This window comes from Ornithorhynchus anatinus, chromosome 2 (assembly GCF_004115215.2).
Source record: "Ornithorhynchus anatinus isolate Pmale09 chromosome 2, mOrnAna1.pri.v4, whole genome shotgun sequence".
Taxonomy (NCBI): domain Eukaryota; kingdom Metazoa; phylum Chordata; class Mammalia; order Monotremata; family Ornithorhynchidae; genus Ornithorhynchus; species Ornithorhynchus anatinus.
The window spans coordinates 38,647,889-38,666,640 of NC_041729.1; the positions used below are offsets into that span (position 1 = coordinate 38,647,889).

The 18,752-nt window shown below is 39.8% G+C and overlaps 1 protein-coding gene across 3 annotated transcripts in view; it reads right to left on the minus strand.

Annotated features, from left to right (window-relative positions):
- Positions 1-18,752, minus strand: part of SDK1 (sidekick cell adhesion molecule 1) — a 739,495-nt gene that overhangs the window by 356,116 nt on the left and 364,627 nt on the right. The window lies entirely within an intron of this gene.

Here is an 18,752-nt window from a genome sequence, read left to right on the forward strand (position 1 = left end):
TTATTAAAAAAAAAATACGTTTCACTGTTTCAATTGCCTCCTCCTTCTGTTTAACCCTTTCAAACCACCACACCCACAAGGATTGGTATGGACCAAAGAATGAAGATGGCAGGTGGACATCGTCCCATGCCAGTCTTGCTTCCTCATCCCATCTCTGTCCTGTCCCCTTAACCGTTGTGGTTCCAGGGTCTGCAAACCAGGGAGGGGATCGGCCACGGAACTGCCAGTGAATCAGAATTCCAGGTGGTGGGAGTGGATTCCGACTTGCTAAAGACAGGGGGTTATAGGTGTTGTGGGGAAACTGAAAAAAAGTTCAAAGGCACGGAAAAGACTGGGGCAAGTGGGGCAGAAGAGTATGGGTGGCAGTGAGGTATAGGGTTAAGGTGAGCTAACCTAATCATTAGTCAGGGAGAGGGAGACAACACAGATTTATCTCTGCTGTTGTCTTATTCACCAGAGTAGCTTGAAAGAGTTCACACACCGTACCCGAAATGTCCAATTTGTTCACTCACTCATCAGCCTATGGCATCCTTTATGAACCATGATCTAGTGAATCACTGGAGCAGGAAGTTCCAAAGCAGAACCCTTCTTATTGGATTGTGCCTCTGTCCTGCTTGGTCTCAGTCTATTGGAGTATAAAGAGGATCTGTGCAGTGAGTTATACAAAGTTTATAGAGCTATTGGTTATATAGCAACAATACGAATTTACTTGTGAACAATAAATGTTGACAACATTCTAGGTTTTAACAGGCTTCCTCAGCATTACAGCATCAGTTTATTACAATATACCTTTTTCCTACTCTGTTTAAGACTGATATTTTACCCTATCTCCTACTTCATACAACTCCTTAGATGAGCATTTTAAAAGGCCTGGCCCGGTTTATTTTGTAGTTTCTATTATGGAGGTAAATGTACACCTAGGATAAGACTCAAGGGTTTTCATTTCTCTGATTCCCTTACTTGTTTCTTTCAATTATTTTTTTCCAGAATTTTGCTTTAAATGCCTAAAAATGACTTCACAATAAGGAGAATTTGACTTAAGGATTCCCTGCTCCTCTGTTCCAAGAGGAAGATCTCTCATGTGAGTACTAAGAGAGCAGGTTTGCATGAGTATATGTGCTGTCTCTGCTTGTCTTTGTGTGTGTTTCCACCTTTTCACTTTCTTCTCTCCACAAATGCCTTTTTCTACCCTTTAATCTTGAACTACGGTCTTTGTGTCTAGTAATGTAACCAGAAGATCTCATTCAAGATAGTTCCATTCAGCCGTATCATTTATTTTTGCTTTACTTTAAAATGTTCTGGATGTCAATAATTTCACAAAGAACGTATTAGTAGTTGGCAACTATTTAAAAGTGAAGTCCATCCTAGAGCATAGCAACACGCAATTCTCTTCTCCTACTGGGATGAGATTGACATACCTGCCCCAAACAGCCCACAAGTAATCCTGCACTTTCAGTAACAATGGCCTCAGCTAAAACAGTTTTATTGCTGGTGCTGTTGAAATTTGGCATGCATTGAATGACATCTGGAAATCAGAAGTATCTAATGGCAGAGCACTATGAGTCTATAAATGAATGAATCAAAGACTGTCTCTCACTCATTTCCTTGTCAACATCCAGAACACTTGGCAGCAACATGAATCTTGTACCACTGAAGAAGAGTTACCGGCAAAGACATGGGTCAACTGCCATTGCCCATCAAATTACCAATTACAAAAAGCTCAGGATGAAGGATGATCATTTACAAAATATGTGTTTGGTGATCAGGCTTAGCAAATCTGTCAAACATCTGGATTCTTCCATGGCTACTGAAGTTGTGATCTACTTTATAAACAGCAGTAGTTTCTTTGCAGGTATAAAAAGAATCATTTTCTACTGATTATTCTCAAGTGAGAAATCACTTGGGACCCGAACAGCAGGAGAACCTAGCATTCTTTTTCAGTCTTTGAATGAACAAGGAAAAGAAAATGAATACTGACTTTGTTGAAAGAGCCAGAATTTGTGTTTTTATATGGACTTGACTAAAATAATCATGGAATTTTGGTGAAAAGTAAATTTTCCCCGTTGATTACCGCACTTTAGTTATCAATTCAAACTTACTCATGCCTGATTTGTTAAAGCCATTACATATGCCTGTGATATTTTCCCCTAACAATACATAACACTTTTGTTGCATTTAAAATAAACCATTCTCTTTGGTAATTGTTGTTTGTTCTTACCCAAAATAGATCGTGGCAAAAACATCTCCCAAATATTCATGACTAATCTAGTTAATGGGAGTTAATTCACTTCCCAATGGCTTCAAAGAAACTGCTTTAATTGACTTTGGTAAATAAAATCCTCAAAATATAATCCAGTTTTCTAATCACACTGCATATTCATCTCAATTTTTTCCCAACAAATCATCTCCTAGTACATAACCCTCATCTCTTCCCGAGTTGTAAAATGGTGGATTTAGATTCCCTGCATGGGCGCCCCTCAATCCTCATGAGTTGTGAGAGTAGAGCAAGCCTCCCTTATTCTCATTTCCATTCGGCTCTTGTTCAGGACCACAGTTCACCCTAACAGTGCAGGCTACTTGCCCTATTCCCCCTGGCCTATCACCCCACTCCCTCACTGCCTCCCACATCAACCCTAATCAGCCCCGAGCAGATGGGCAATTTCTGGCCAGATAAAATCTGCTGCATAGTTTCATGCTGGTGATAGGATATATACGTCTGCCTCTTGTCAGGCCATGAGGGTGAGTCCTTGCAGACTTTCAAGCTTTTATTTAACTCCTTTATTTCATTCATGTATTCATTCAACTGTATTTATTGAGCGCTTCCTGTGTGCACAGTACTGTACTAAACACTTGGAAAGTACAATTTGGCAACAGATAGAGACAATCCCTACCCAACAATGGCCTTACAGTCTAGAAGGGGGAGACAGACAACAAAACAAAACAAGCAGAGAGGGATCAGTAACATCAAAATAGGTGAAGAATTTAAGTCTACTATCATGCACAGAAAATGAGAAAAGAATGCCTTATGGTGATGAAACAATGAAGCCTACTGAGAAGGGATTTAAGTCATTATTTATATTACTATGAGTCCACCACTTGAAATTGTGATTTGATTCACTTGGGACTGAATAGACAAAGATGTCCCTAAGGACCAGTGGATTAAAAACAATCACAGTGTGCTGTACTAAAACTGCTCTAAAACTTCTCCAAGTAATATGTTTTCAGAAATGTCAAGATAATGTTACTAAAATTGTGACTGGGGATTATTTTTGGCCTCCTTAAAACAAACATGGATGGTAGCCGTCCCACTGAGTATTGCCATTTGGGACCAGCTCAATCATTAAAACATACAAGGATATGTTCAAAGTCAAAGGCTTACATGAAATATCTCAAAATCATAATTTGAATGTTGGTTTTTAAATACTGAAAATGTTAATTAAGGTGAATTTGATCAGTTGGATCATCTGTGGTCATTTAAAACATAAATGATTTAACCAAACATCAGAACATCAGTTTTTCAAGGTAACATTTTTTCGAAGAAATGCTCTTCGAAGTTCTTCGCTTTAAAGCAAACAACTTTTTAATGAAGTTGCTTCTACACTTACGTTCTGAGAACGGGCCCGATCCCAGGCCTCTTAGTTTGCTCACAGGTTTGAGGCAAACAACTTCAAAATTGGATGAACTGACTTTAGTTGAGCGACTGTAAGAACTGTAATTGCTTCCAAGTAGATATGGCAATTATGAGTCTCTAGACCCTCAGTTAATGCTAAGGCAAAACTGACATGTTTATTTAGTCATGTAATAGCAACTGGTTACTTACCACTTTCCTGCATGGAAGATATTTTTAAAAATAAATGATTCAGCCTAAATGCATAATTTGTATTTTGAAATTTCAATTGAATACACCCACTTTTCCTAATTATTGAGGCTTAAAATGTGAAGAGGTATAGAATCGGAATAATGTTTATTAAATTTCCATCTGCTAATGATGTTATGCTAAAAACTGCACATAATAAAATTATAATGACAAAGTTTAGCCTTTAAAATGCTTAGTTTCTAAAAGAGATCAAGCAAATAAGAAAGATGAGGCTATGAATTTTTTTCTCATGCATTCAGTTGTATTTATTGAGTGCTTACTGTGTGCAGAGCACCGTACTAAGAGCTTGGAATGTACAATTAGGCAACAGATAGAGACAATCCCTGAACAACGGGCTCACAGTCTAAAAGGGGAGACACAGCAAAACAATAGTCTAGAGATGAAAGTATAAACAGTAAGCATGTAAAACTGAGCATATACTAGGTGATATCTTTATAAAGACTCACATTTTCTAATTTCTTTGAGGGTCTGAGTCTAAATCTACAATGATCCTAATACTGTTCTCCACTGGCCACATCTTCTTCCCACTCCTTTACTTCTTCAAGCCTTGGAGCCCTGTTTCTTCTTGGCTAACTCTTCCCCTACTGCCCCATAACCTTTTTTCCCACGTGCCTACCTCTCCTGCTTATTTATTATTTATTAATCAAACAGATTTGAGAGCTTATTGTGTGCAGGGCACCGTATTAAGCACTTGGGAGAGTTGGTAGACATATTCCTTGCCCACAAGGAGTTGACAATCTAGAGATATTTATTACATGCGTACGAGCCAAGTGCTATGATAGATACAGGTTAATCAGATCAGGCACAGTCCCTATTCCACATAAGTCTTCTGGAGGGCTTGCTTCTCTTTCTCCTGGGCTTCTCAACTTCTAATACCCATGTTTTTCCAGAACCTACCACCATCTCTCTGCCTGCAGGCCTCAGGATATCCTCATTTCTCTTGTCCCTGCTGTGTTCCCATTTCCACATTTTGTACCCCACCGCCCCCACCAAAAAAAACAAAAAAAACAACAAAAAACCTTCCTCGTGTCCTCATCCTTGATCCCACTTACACTTCTTTCCCACATTTTCTTACTATTATGACATAGCCCACCCCCAATCACTAATATATAAGCTAACAGCAACCATCAGCATTCACTTACACCAGCACACCTAGCTTTTTTGCTGGAAAACCAGCCCCTGGCTTCACCTGAGACATCGATGTTCATCTCTGTGGTGGTGGGAGGGCTTCTAGGTATGCAATATGCAGTGCCACTTTTTCTCTAGAGAGTCCTGACCTTCATGAGGGCTTCCCTGCCACTCTTCCCCACTGAACCTCATTTCCAGTGTAATGGGACTTAGAAGGCCTGGGTTCTAATTTCGCCTCTGCCAATTACTTGTTGTGTGACCTAGGGCAAGTCATGTAACTTTGTGTCTCAGTTCTCCTGTTCTCCCTCCTACTTAAGACAGTGAACCCCATGAAGAACAGATACCATGCCCAACCTAATTAATGGGTCTCTGGTCCAGTGCTTAGAACAGTGTGTGACACATAGTAAGTGCTTAACAAATATCATAAAAACAAATGAATATATTACTATATATTATATACATATATACAAAATATAGAGAAGCAGCGTGGCTTAGTGGAAAGAGCACGGGCTTGGCGGTCAGAAGTCGGGGGTTCTAATCCCAGTCCTGCCACTTGTCAGCTGTGAGACTTTGGGCAAGTTACTTCACTTCTCTGGGCCTCAGTTAACTCATCTGTAACAGAGGGATTAAGACTGTGAGCCCCACATGGGACAACCTGATTATCTACCCCAGCATATAGAAAAGTGCTTAGCACATAGTAAGCGCTTAACAAATACCATTATTATTATCATCATATCCTATATATCGTACATATGTTTTAACATTAAAATGGTTGATGGGATGACATTGTTGGGTGGTAGAAGAATTCATCAAGGCTGTTTCCTTTAGGGGATGACTTTATGGGAAGCCTCTGAAGGAAGGAGGGATGCAGTTTGGAGAAGCTGAGAAGGGAGGGCATTTTAGGCAGGGGAAGATGTGCATAATGAGTAGGAGGTGGGAGTGTTGAGAGCAAGTTAGAGGTTTACTTGGGAAAAGTGGAGAGCATCAACTTGGCATAGCAGAAAGAGCACAGTTACAGAAGAGAGACTTTTGCAGTTGAGCACAACTACCATTTTTGATGGCCAAAACTGGAGTCGAGTTTCTTCATATGATCGGAGGGGTATGCGCTGAGCATTATGGTTGTGATGGCTAATAAACCATAATTGCAGTATGGGATTCTTTATTCTCAGTGCCAATTCTCTAATATTTGCTAGGTTGTTAGTTAACAGACTGCTGGATAAACACATGATGTTGGTTCACTAAATTATCAGCGTAATAAAATCAAAACCATCGACTGACCTGATTCAGCTTCTACTTAAAACAAAGCCATCTGTGCATGAGCCAGAGCAGAACATGTTAGTAAAAGGGCCTAGATAAAGCCTATTTTTTAAGACTGCCATCCAGCTAATACAAATATCAAATCCCGCTTTTCAAGACTTTAATGCCAGAACGTACCTGGGCTTTTGTAACATTTTGTTTATACCTCATGACCAGTTGATCCCTTCTCTCAAGGACTGATAATGCCCAGAAACAGAGGTGTAAAAGAAATCATGAGAGTTCAGGACAGTAGCTAATTCAAACCCAAAAAGGTTTTCTGGGGTATTTCTCATCTGGAGAAAATGTTGACTACTACACATTGCAATAAATATTACATGAGTTTTCTTGAATTTTCTATTTGAAAAGTATTCATTCCTATTTCTGTGTATTCAAGGATTGAGTTATGGCATTTTTTTTGAGTATCTGATCAAATTGCAATGCCAAATTTTTAATGTTATGATCCTATCCCAGAAAACAGAAAGCATGAGGATGTGGGCAGACCTCGGATTTACTCAGGCAGAGGATAGCGACCAGCTGTTCCCGTTCTCAACTGAGGATGGAATAAGAGGAAATGGAATTTAGGTTTTACACAACAAAGACTTTGCTTTCAGTGAGGGGTGTTAAACAATGAAATGGGTTGCCAAGGTTTTGGAATCTTCCTACTCAGAGGTCATATAAAATAGGAAAGACACTCAAATGTTCAGAAGTATTTAAATAAAATACGGCTTGAAAGCCAGGAATAGATTTGTTGATTACTGGTCTTTCCATCCTAGTGATTTTAAAATTTAAAAAGGTAGCAATTTAGCAACAGCTAAATTTGTGATATTTTATTTCATTATAATATTATGAATTGCAGGTACCTACATAACAAACGTATTCAGTGAAACATATAATTTAAAATTGCAACTTTTCCAAAGCTGGATGGCTATAAATATTCCAACATTCATCTGGCATATGATCAGTTACCGATGCTTTAAGAATCACTATCAGGTTTCACCATAACTATTTTTATGTCAATCTCCCTTTTAAACAGACAAGACAACTGAGATACATGAAAGTCTGGGGACATTGTCCAAGGAAGACAGTGGTGAAGTAAAAATTTGAACTATCCACCATTAAGGTTTTAATTCACTGCTCAAAAGTTGAAGGCGACTGGAGCCTGCTTGATCAATTACCTCATTCTTTCATTAGAAATAAGGAGAATAAGTATGAAAGACAGTCTAGGGCCATGCCTCTTACTCATTAGTTTAACTAGTATTATAACAGTTCTTAGAACAAGGGCTAAACATATTCAAAACTATTAAAGAAATATATCTTCATAACCAGAGGGAGCCAAACAAACCCAAGATAAGATCACGTTTAGCACTGTGGCTTTATAGAACCAAAAAAAAAAAATGAAAAAGATCAACTCGGAAGTCTCTACCCACATTTTTCTCAAAAACTCGTACCTTTTATAGAGAACAAATGACTTTTCAAAAAAAAGAAATCACAATTTTCCCAGATAAGTTAAAACCCAAAGAAAATGGGTGGTTAAGAACACCATTGTTATAAGAGATTTTATGCTTTAAAATTTATTCATTTAGGGACAACCTGCTTTTGGTTTTAACAAGAGGCATAAGGATATAAATCCTCTTATCTCAGTGACTTCCTAAGCAATTCTAATTGGGTAATGCAATGACCAAAGAGGGCTGATGAAGGAAGAAAAAGAAGTTTTGGAAAGATGGAATAAAAAATTGGCCACTGTTGAGACAAAAGAGGGAAGTCACTGAGGAAAGGAAGCAGGGAAATGTTCTTTGGTTAGACAAATGACACTGGGCAAGTAAGAGATTTTTAAACTAAGGATCATCACGGTTATCATCATCATGTATTTATGACCATCCACAGGATCCACAGCATAACTAGGTACTTAATACTCTTAGGTTTTCAAGTACACCCTCTACCGCTCATTTGACCTTCCAGAACTGCTACACAACTGTTTGCAAAAGGTTAAAAGTGTTTTCCAACCCACTAATAAACATATCCTAAGTGACCATTAAATAATAATAACAATACTAATTATGGTATTTGTTAAGTACTTATGTTTATTATGTGCCAGTCACTGTTCTAAACCCTGGGCTAGATACAAGTTAATCAAGTTGGATACAGTCCCTGCCCCACATGGGGCTCACAGTCTAAGTAGGAGGGGGAGCAGGTACTGAATCTCCAATTTACAGATGAGGAAACTAAGGCACAGAGAAATCAAGTGACTCACCCAAGGTCACAAATCAGGCAAGCGTTGGAATAGGCACTGGGACTCAGGTCCTGTGACTCCCAGGTTCGTGTTCTTTCCACTAGGCCACACTGCTCCTCACTAGGCCAAGCTGCTCCTCATATGTGAGAAACCAAGGAGTAGTTGAAATAGGAGCATTTACTGAACACCCACTTGTCATGGTACACCGTACTAGCTCTTGGGAAGTTCAAAATAAGGACGTGACATACCCTCTACCCAAAAGAGCTTACAGGGGACTAGTTCACAAATTCAAACAACTACATCAAGTTTATTTTTTCTTATCCCTTATTTCCTTAAAGATAAATCACAGAGGACTCTTCCCCCATTACTGCCGATTAAAGGGGTGGCGGACATTGTTCTTTATCTAACTCAGTGTGATTTTTTTTAAACCTAGAATGATGCCTGTATTACAGCAACAAGCAGGAGAAAAGACTCTTTTGGAAAAGAGATAGCTATCCTTCAAAAGCAAATATCTTTAATAATAATAAAAAGGAACACAATTACTAGCAAAGCAAATGGTTTTATTAAATGTTCTCTATCTTCCACTTTCAATCACAGTATTAGTTCCCCTTTAAAGGGGCATAATTATTACAAAAAAGTCTTCCCTTTTGTTAAACCCTTTTGGATTATTCAGACACAAAAACAATGGCTAGCAGAGATGAGAGTACTTATAATGAATATGGCTGAAACACAGAATTCAAGCATGATCTTCCTGAACTCCAGTGATAAACATCACCTGCATGTGCTTCTCTACAATGAGTGTTCCTCAAACCATGGGAACAGATTTTATGCTTGAGGGTTAAACAGAACGCTCCAAAAAGGGTAAAAAATGAATCTGAGAAGTACGTCAATTTTCCTTTCAACTTATTTTCTTTAAGGAAATTGCGGCTATGGACATGATCCTTGTGGGCAAACAAAATGTCTACTCTCTGCTGTGCTTCTGGTTTACCATACAATCCACTCATTGAATTGTATATGAAACATCAATATCTATTGCTATGAATGAAAGGAAAGAAGAATGGGGAAACGCAAGCCTAAATGGATTATTCCAACAATACACGGCTGCTGGGACTTACACAAAAGCCACTGATTAACAAATCTAGTTGGCTTCATCAATTGCAGGTAGGAAGACTGCAATTTTATTATCTGGGAGGGCTGAGTTCAATTTAAATTTTAAGTACAATACTTATGCACATTCTTACTTATATTGGGTTATTCTTAAAGGAGTTTAGACACTGAACTTGAACCACACATCTGATGATTCCTGTGGGAAGCAGTGTGGCTAAGTGGAAAGAGCCCGGGCTTGGGAGCCTGAGGTAATGGGTTCAAGTCCCGACTCAGCCACTTGCCAGCTGTGTGACTTTGGGCAAGTCACTAAACTTCTCTGTGCCTCAGTTACCCCATCTGTAAAATGGGGATTAAGACTGTGAGGCCCATGTGGGACAACCTGATTACCTTGTATCTACCCCAGCGCTTAGAACAGTGCTTGGCACATAGTAAGCGCTTAACAAATACCAACATTATTATTAAGAGGAATGGAGTGAAAATGCCCATCCTCTGTCCCCAACCTCATTCCCCTTTTGAAGCAGTTGTGCACTTTCTGGAAGTAGAGAATCCCTGCCTAAGTAGCAGCCATTTGCCCTGTTGTCTGTTTCACTGTATTCCAACATGGCTCTAAATCACATTTAGGAAACTGGGAGTTATGGCCAGATTGACAGTGGTCAATCAGTGGCATTTGAGTGCTTACTTTGTGCAAAATACTATACTAAACACGTGGGAGAGTTAGTGGGCATGATCCCTGCCCTCAAGGAGTGTAAAGTCACAAGCAATGTGCACTCACTGAGAGTACGCTGCCAGCTGTCCCTGCGCTCACCCTCCAATGTAATGTTTTCACATCGGTCTGATTAAGCCCTTATTTCCTCATTTTCCACTCCCTCCGCATCACCCCAATTTGCTCTCTTTATTCACTCTTCCTTCCGGCCCACGGCATTAATGGATAGAACACGGCCCTGGGAATCAGAAGGACCTGGGTTCTATTTCCGGCTCTGCCACGTGCCTGTGTGAGCTTGGGTAAGTCACTTCACTTCTTTGGGCCTCAGTTACCTCACTGGAAAATGGGGATTAAGAGCATGAGCCCCATATGCGACAGCTACTGTGTCCAATCTGATTAACTTGTATCTTCCCTAGTGTTTAAAACAGTGCTTGACACATAGTAAGTGCTTAATAAGTACCATTTTGAGAAGCACATGTCTTAGTGAATAGAGCATGGGCCTCGGAGTCAGAAGGTCATTGGTTCTAATCCTGACTGTCATATGTCGGCTGTGTGACCTTGGGCAAATCACTTCACTAAGCCTCAGTTCCCTCATCTGTATAATGGGGATGAAGAGTGTGAGCCCTATGTGGGATAGGGAGTCTCCAACCTGACTACCTTGTATCTACCCCAGCGCTTAGAACAGTGCTTGGCACATAGTAAGTGCTTAACAAGGACCATGATTGTTATCCATAATTTGTTTATTTACATTATTGCCTGTCTCTATACTGTTCGTTCATGGCAGGCAGGGAATATACAGCGTGGCTCGGTGGAACGAGCCCGGGCTTGGAAGTCCGAGGTCATGGGTTCGAATCCCGGATCTGCCACTTGTCAGTTGTGTGACTGTGGGCAAGTCACTTCACTCCTCTGGGCCTCAGTTCCCTCATCTGTAAAATGGGGATGAAGACTGTGAGCCTCATGTGGGACAACCCAATGACCCTGTATCTACCCCAGCGCTTAGAACAGTGCTCTGCACATAGTAAGCGCTTAACAAATACCAACATTATTATTATTATGTCTACCAACTCTGTTATATTGTACTCTCCCAAGTATATAGTGCAGTGGTCTGCACACAGTAAGCTGCCAAATACCATAAAAAAAAATAAGTGAATGTGATTGATTGACTAGGTTGGGTGTTAGTGGGGACGAGCAGAGATAGAGGCTAAAATCCACTCTCTTCCAATTTAAATTTACAAAGCTGCCAATGCTGACCTGAAACTAAAAAAAAGACCCACCACTGGGTTTTACCTATTCATTACTTTTTTCCTTTAATAATTTTCCCTGCTTTTGAAATACAAAATATTACTTCTCTTATGGAATGTTTGCTTTTAGGTGTAAGTAGGTTTATAAGAAGAACTACATGCTTACCACCAGTCTTTTCCTAAATACCCCCTTTAGCAAATGCTTAGAAAAATGATCCAAACACATGTCGAACAGAATAAAAATAAGTCAACAACAGCATGTCCCTTGCCATGGGGCAACATATAACTGATGGATGAGAGAAATTAATTTTCATCCCATAGTAATTCATTTAGTCGGAAAATTTAGAAATGTCACTATGCAGTTTACCCTGATGCTGTTACTTCTATTACCATTTCTACATCTGTCCTCCCATTTTCTGATGCTATTTACATCTGTACCCAGAGGCACCATTTTCTGATTTTGAGCGTAGAAAGTATAAGGGTGGTAGGGATTTTAGGGAGGCTAGGTACTGGGATAGAATTGGCTTCAGGGACATCATTGGCCAGAAAGTCTTCTCTCTGGGCCTTTTCAGCCCTGACTGGCAACATCTCAGGGCTTTTCAGAGACCTGGGATGAGGACGTCTGGGAGAAGAGCTCACACAGCGGAAGGAGCTAATTTCTGCCCTTCTATTTCTTTCTTGAAAACAAGAGGAACATCTGCCTAAAATTGTACCTTTCCAAGGTACGAACCTTAGACCCTAAAAATTAATTTTCTTCAGGAGTTTGTATGCATTAGGTAAGTGCATTACTGACATGAGAACTGGGATTAAAATACCTAGATTTAGTTTGTCTGGATTGGGAGGCATTATCTAGTGAGCAGGAATGTTCTACAGAAAAATACACTCACAGGATAAAGCCTTTGCTCTATGCAGCTACAAACCACTTAGTTTTTTGGAATGAAGGAACATATACTCAAATTTTCTATCACAACCTTTTTTTTTTTAATCCTTTCTGAATGCTCTCCAGTTTTTACCCATCTCTCAAAATCAGATCACTCTAATTCTGACTAATGCCAAGTGGAGGGCACTGTGCATGACATATTTCTGCTAATTCATCCCAGTTGTATATTAAATTTGAAAATAACAGCTCCAAATTGCTGATTCATATTCCACTTCAATTCCCTTTGCTACCCAGGTATTTTTCTGCCATGTTTAGGCAGAAAATTTTCCCCATCATTAATCTATATAGTTCCCTTTTTAATCCAAACTATGCTATCTAGCACTCATTTTTATTGAACTTAATCCTATTTTTGATGGAGCTTTTCTCAAATTTATCAAAGGTAGTTTGAATTCTACTCATCCCTTCTAAGGTATTCACAATTTCCAGCCTATTTGGGGTCATTTGCAAACCATGACCAGGATTCCCATTTGTTCTCTTCTAATCTTCCTCCTTTTCCTCTCTGCTTCCACTTTTGTTGCTTGTGCCACCACCAAATCCCACTAATCATTTAATTACAATATTAAAATCTAAGCAAGGCCACCAGAACATGAACCACAGATTGAGAGATTCCGATTCCAGGGAGTTAATCATGTTTACTAATCAGTTACTCCTGGGTTTATATGGAAAATGGTTAGCAGGGGAAATGAAGCAGGTGAGGCATATTTCTGCTATTTCTATGTCACCATCCAATCCAGGCCAGATGGTGCCGAGATCAGAGGCAGCAGCTGGAAAGTAGAGTCTAGCCAAGTTCTAATGATCCAAACTCCTCATTTTACCAACCAAACCCTGTCCTCCCCATGTCTCTCCCATCACTGTAGACAATATCACTGTCCTCCATCTCCCAAGTCTGTAACCTTGAAATTATCCTTTACTCATCACTCTCATTCAACCCAAATAATTAATATGTCATCAAATCCCATCAGTTCTACCTTCATAACATGCTAAAATCCTCTTTCTTTACCATCCAAACTGCTCCCATGCTGATCCAAGCAGTTATCACATCCCAGCTTGACTACTGCATCACCCTTCTTTGCTGACCTTCCTACTTCCTGTTTCTCTCCATTCCAGTTGTCATTTAACTCTTCTGCACACATCATTTAAGTATCCTTCCTCTGTAATTTCTGTAAATTCACCTGAAAAAACCTATAGGAAATTTGAAAATGTTACCAAACCCATACAGCAATATGCCTTTTCCTTTTTCCCAATTAACACAAAAATATTTGGGAGAAAAGCACTATGCCAACTTGATCAACTTGTATCTTCTCCAGTGCTTAGAACAGTGCTTGACAAATAGTAGACACTTACCAACTACCTTAATTATTCTTTTACTAAAGCTTGACTGAGCCATTTAAAGGTATATTCATTTTTAATGTAATTGGTGAGCAAGAAAAATAAGGCACAAATACCAGTCTTCCTTGTAATTCAGTCTCAAAATGCTTGGCCTCCTCACCCCCACCATCACCCCTCCCTATAAAATGGAGTTTCTGAGAAACAGATTGATGAGGGTAGTCAGAAGCCAATTCTGCAGAGCCAAAGTGATGTAGAAGGAAGGAGAAAAGACATTAGTATTGGCCATATGTGTACTCTTTAGTTGTTGAAACCCTTACTACTTTACCTGCCTATGTACTTTGTTCCTCTAGGCAGGAGTAAGGGGCTCTGTGGGCATTATCTGGGGTTTTACATTTCTAAGCCGGATTACTAACATTAAATACATCGGATCATTGCTTAGTCTCCTCTAATGCTATTTTAAGAGAGAAAATGGCCGTTCCTCTCCACTCCTCAGCAAAAGCTTAATATCATAGTCCTAGGGAGACTTGTATTTTGCTAATGTTCCATTACTCTTATACAAAAGATTACTGAGTTACATAAAATAAAAACTTCATGCAACTTACCTAAATTATGAATGCAATATATCTGATTATGCAGTACCTTTCATTTTATTGACTACACATAAAAGTAGGCAACTGAAATCTACCTGTCAGGGTTGGTAAAAATATTTTTGCCACAGAAAGCCTTTATTCAAAGTCCTTCCTATATTTCACTACCATTACTCTTCGGAGGCACTCTAAAAATCAAGTAGCATTTGCAGGAATTAAATCACAGAAACCTGGTGATGATCCTGACCTCTTATTTTAACCAATAGTTTCGCTGTGTTCTAGTTACTCAAATGCTCATCTGTTATATAAAACTACATTACGCATATGCATTCTTCGCCTCCTTCTAATTGTAGAAACTGAGTTTTCTAGATCTCGTAAGTGGAAATGTCTTTCTGCAATGTGGTAATCTCTAGGACGTGAAAGAGGCAGAGAAAAAAAGGGAAGTTGGTACTTGACGCTTAAATCACATGCTTCTAAATATGGTGGGGAAAGATCTATGGAGAAAAATGGAAAGTACAGCAGTGAGCAGGGGAAAAGAATGGAAGATTAAGATTAATCAATTTATCACTCCAGTCATAAAATTATAGCTGTATTAATGGCATAAGCAGAAACTGCAAACTGTGATACGGGTCTGAGGCGATAATATAGCAGTGCACTGCGTAGAACACCACCGGCTGTGAGAAGCCATCTCTCTTCCAGTAGACCAGTGATCCCAGAGTCCCCATGATTGATGCCCGCTTCCCCTGGCTACAGGCCTTTGTGTCACAACAACACACCCGTTGGGCTAGGAGGCGTGTGAGGGGGAAGTGACTGCAGGGCTGCTGTGCAGTCACGGGAGCTCTTCGCCACCATGGTGACCTGACTTCCCCTTGCTGCCTGTGAGCCTAGATAAAATGTTGGTGCATTACTCCTTTAAGGGTAATAGCAAAAAAATCTGGTAGCTAAATTTGGTCTGTATAAATTCACCAATTTTGTAGCGAGAGTCTCGAATGAAACAATCTAAGTCAATCAAGATTGCCCGACAGTGAATTGAACATTTTGATTACTCTCCATTCTCCCATTTGTCCTTTTCCTTCAACTTGAAAAGCACTAACTTTTATGGAGAGAAATGAACGTCGTCTCTCTTACTACTAAGAATAACTCATTTTCTTTCAGGAAATCATGCTGAGAAAGCACAACCATGCCCTTTACAACATGCAGAAGATTGTCTATTTCTGAATTTTCCAAACGGCCAAGCGAAAGCTATCACAAGCTATCCTTCTTCTTTGCCTATTCCCAGTTAAATTTGATTCCATTTAAAAACAAATTAAGAAAACTCAATGTTTTTCTTCAGAAAAGTAAGTTTTGTCAGAGTGATGTCAACTACACAGGGAAATATGCAGCGAATACTTCCTAGGAAGAAGATCAACGGCTATTTTCTCATTTTAACTTTAAATTGGTCTTGCACAGAAAAAGAAGGCCACATTCTGTAGGACTTTTAATTACGGCACTTGTTGTTTATAGTACTTGTTAAGCACTTATTATCTCCCTAGGATTGTATTAAGCACTGGGGTAGATACAAGATAATCAGGTTGGACACAGTCCCTGTCCCACTTGGGAGTCACAGCCTAAGTAGGAGGGAAGAGGAATTAATTCCCATTTCAGAGTTGAAGCAACTGAGGCACAAAGAAGTTAAGTGACTTGTCCAAGGACATCCAGTAGACACAGGGTGGAGGCGGGATTAGAACCTGCTTCCTTTGACTCCCATGGCCACGCTTTTTCCATTAAGCCACATCAGTTATCAAATTCTCATCCTCTTTTATATACAATTTGAAGAAACATAGCTCAAACAACAAAAAGATGTGGATAAATACACTCATATTAGTAACCAACTGGCTTGGTTTCCTAGGCTTTGAACAAAATTGCTTTATAATTTTACTCATGCGAGTGATATTAATTGATAACCTCCTACGAAAATGAAAACCTGCCCTTTGGTTAATTCTATAATGGCAACTGTCTTCCTAAATTTCTCTCTGCACCTGCAGACATTTTTCCCGAAGACCTTTTAGAGATTTAATAACAATAACTGTGATATTTGTTAAGTGCTTACTATGTGCCAGGCACTGTACTATAGGCTGAGGTGGATAAAAGCAAAATGGGTCGGACACAGTCTCTTCCCACATGGGGTTCGCAGTTTTAATCCCCATTTTCTGGAGCCCAGAAAAGTTATGTGACTTGCTCAAGGACACTCAGCAGACAAGTGGCAGATCTGGGATTAGAACCAGGTCCTTCAGACTCCCAGGCCCAGGTTCTATCCACTAGACCAGGCTGCTTCTCAACCCAGCAAAATGTTACTCTGGTTGAATCCCTTGATTTGAAAGGAAAATATGTTATTACTGAATTAACAGCTACAGAGCCATCATCTTCTGTTATCAACTCATATTATATACTTCAACCTTTAAGAAAGCCTGCACATTCTTCACATAGACCCCTAGTAAATACTATTGCTAGATTGATTTGACAGATCCATGCAACCCGAGATTTGGAGAGGCCCATAAGCTTTAAAAATAGGCAAACAAGCAACTGGCCAATTATTTCCTTATTTTTAAGGTATTACATGGACTGGAAATATGTGGCCTAGGCCAGGATTCGGGACCGAGTATACCAGCCAGACTTGTCAAGCGGTAGCCATGACACTGAAACTCAAACCCTGCTGAATCAGAAATGACTAGAAAATCACTTCCAAGGACTGTCATGGTATGAGCAAAGTTGGATCTACAGAGTGCTGACCGAAAGAATAAGAAGGGAAGTAATGAACAAAGTCGAAAAATAAGATACTACCCCCTAACAACGCTGGATTCACAGACCAGATCGTTCCTAAAATTAACAAACCGGAAAAAAAAAAAATCTCAATTTCACTCAGCTAATTCAATAAGAATGCCTAGACAGTTAAATTCAGAATGGTCCAGAAGACATCCATTCTACGCACCATTTCTGGGGACTGATGGCTGATGCATTCCTTCATTTCTCTTTATATCCCTTTCCTACCAATTACACAGATGGATGTTTACAGGCTCTGCTTCTTCTCAGCTGCACCGCGAGCAAGAACCGCCCGACCTGGAGAGATTCTAGAGGGCATGGCTGGGGGTCAATGTGATTAGGTCTTCTACTCACTGGCTTCATTGGGCTGACAGCCCCTATGTGTACACAGATGCAGTATTGAGAAGCAGCATGGCCTAGTGGATAGAGCAAGGGCTTGGGAGTCAGAGGTCGGGGGTTCTAATCCTGGCGCCGAAACTTGTCTGCTGTGTGACTTTGGGCAAGTCACTTAACTTCTCTGTGCCTCAGTTACCTCATCGGGAAAATGGGGATTAAAACTGTGACCCCACATGGGACAACCTGATTACCTTGTATCTACCCAGCACGTAGAACAGTGCTTAGCACATAGTAAGTGCTTAACAAATACCAAATTATTATTATTTTTATACTTAACTTCTCTGGGCCTCAGTCACCTCATCTGTAAAACTGGGGATTAAGAGTGTGAGCCCCATGAAGGACAGGGATTCTGTCCAACCTGATTAACTTGTATGTACCCCAGCACTTAGAACAGTGCTTGGCACATAATGTTTAACAAGTACTAAATTTAACAAGTATGATAATTGGAAAATCAAAACTTCAGAGATCTGTTTTAACTAGTTCCTTATTGCAGACCAGACTATTTTAGCTGATAGAGCAGACTGGATTTCTGAAACCAAAGCTTACACATTCTATTTCTCAAATCTAGTATGATGCCTGGGTGAATAGTTGATCATGAATCTTTAGTCTGAGAAACTCATTTTATAGATGGTAAAGTTCAAATTTATTGCTCTCACTGTCAGTATCCACAGTTCCTAGCGCACTTCTTGAATTTTAGTACTTCAGTAAAGAAAGACAAAAATCAATTGATCCTATTCATTGAGCACTTACTGTGTACACAGCACTGTACTAAGCACTTGGGAGAGTACAATATAACAGGGTTGGTAGACATTGCCTGCCCAGAATGAGCTTACAGTCTACAGGGGGATACAGACATTACTATAAATTATGGATACATATATAAGTGCTGTGCGGTTTAGGGAAGGGTGATTAAAAATGCAGATCCAAGTGCACGGGTGACACAAAAGGGAGTGGGAGAAGAGGAAATGAGGGCTTAGTCGAGGAAGGGTTCTTGGAGGAAATATGCTTTTAATAAAGCTATGAAAGTGAGAGCGATCGCCTGTTGGATAGGAAAAGGGAGGCAACCCAGGCCAGAGGCAGGATATACGTGAGAGGTGGGAGGCAAGAGAGATGGATTGA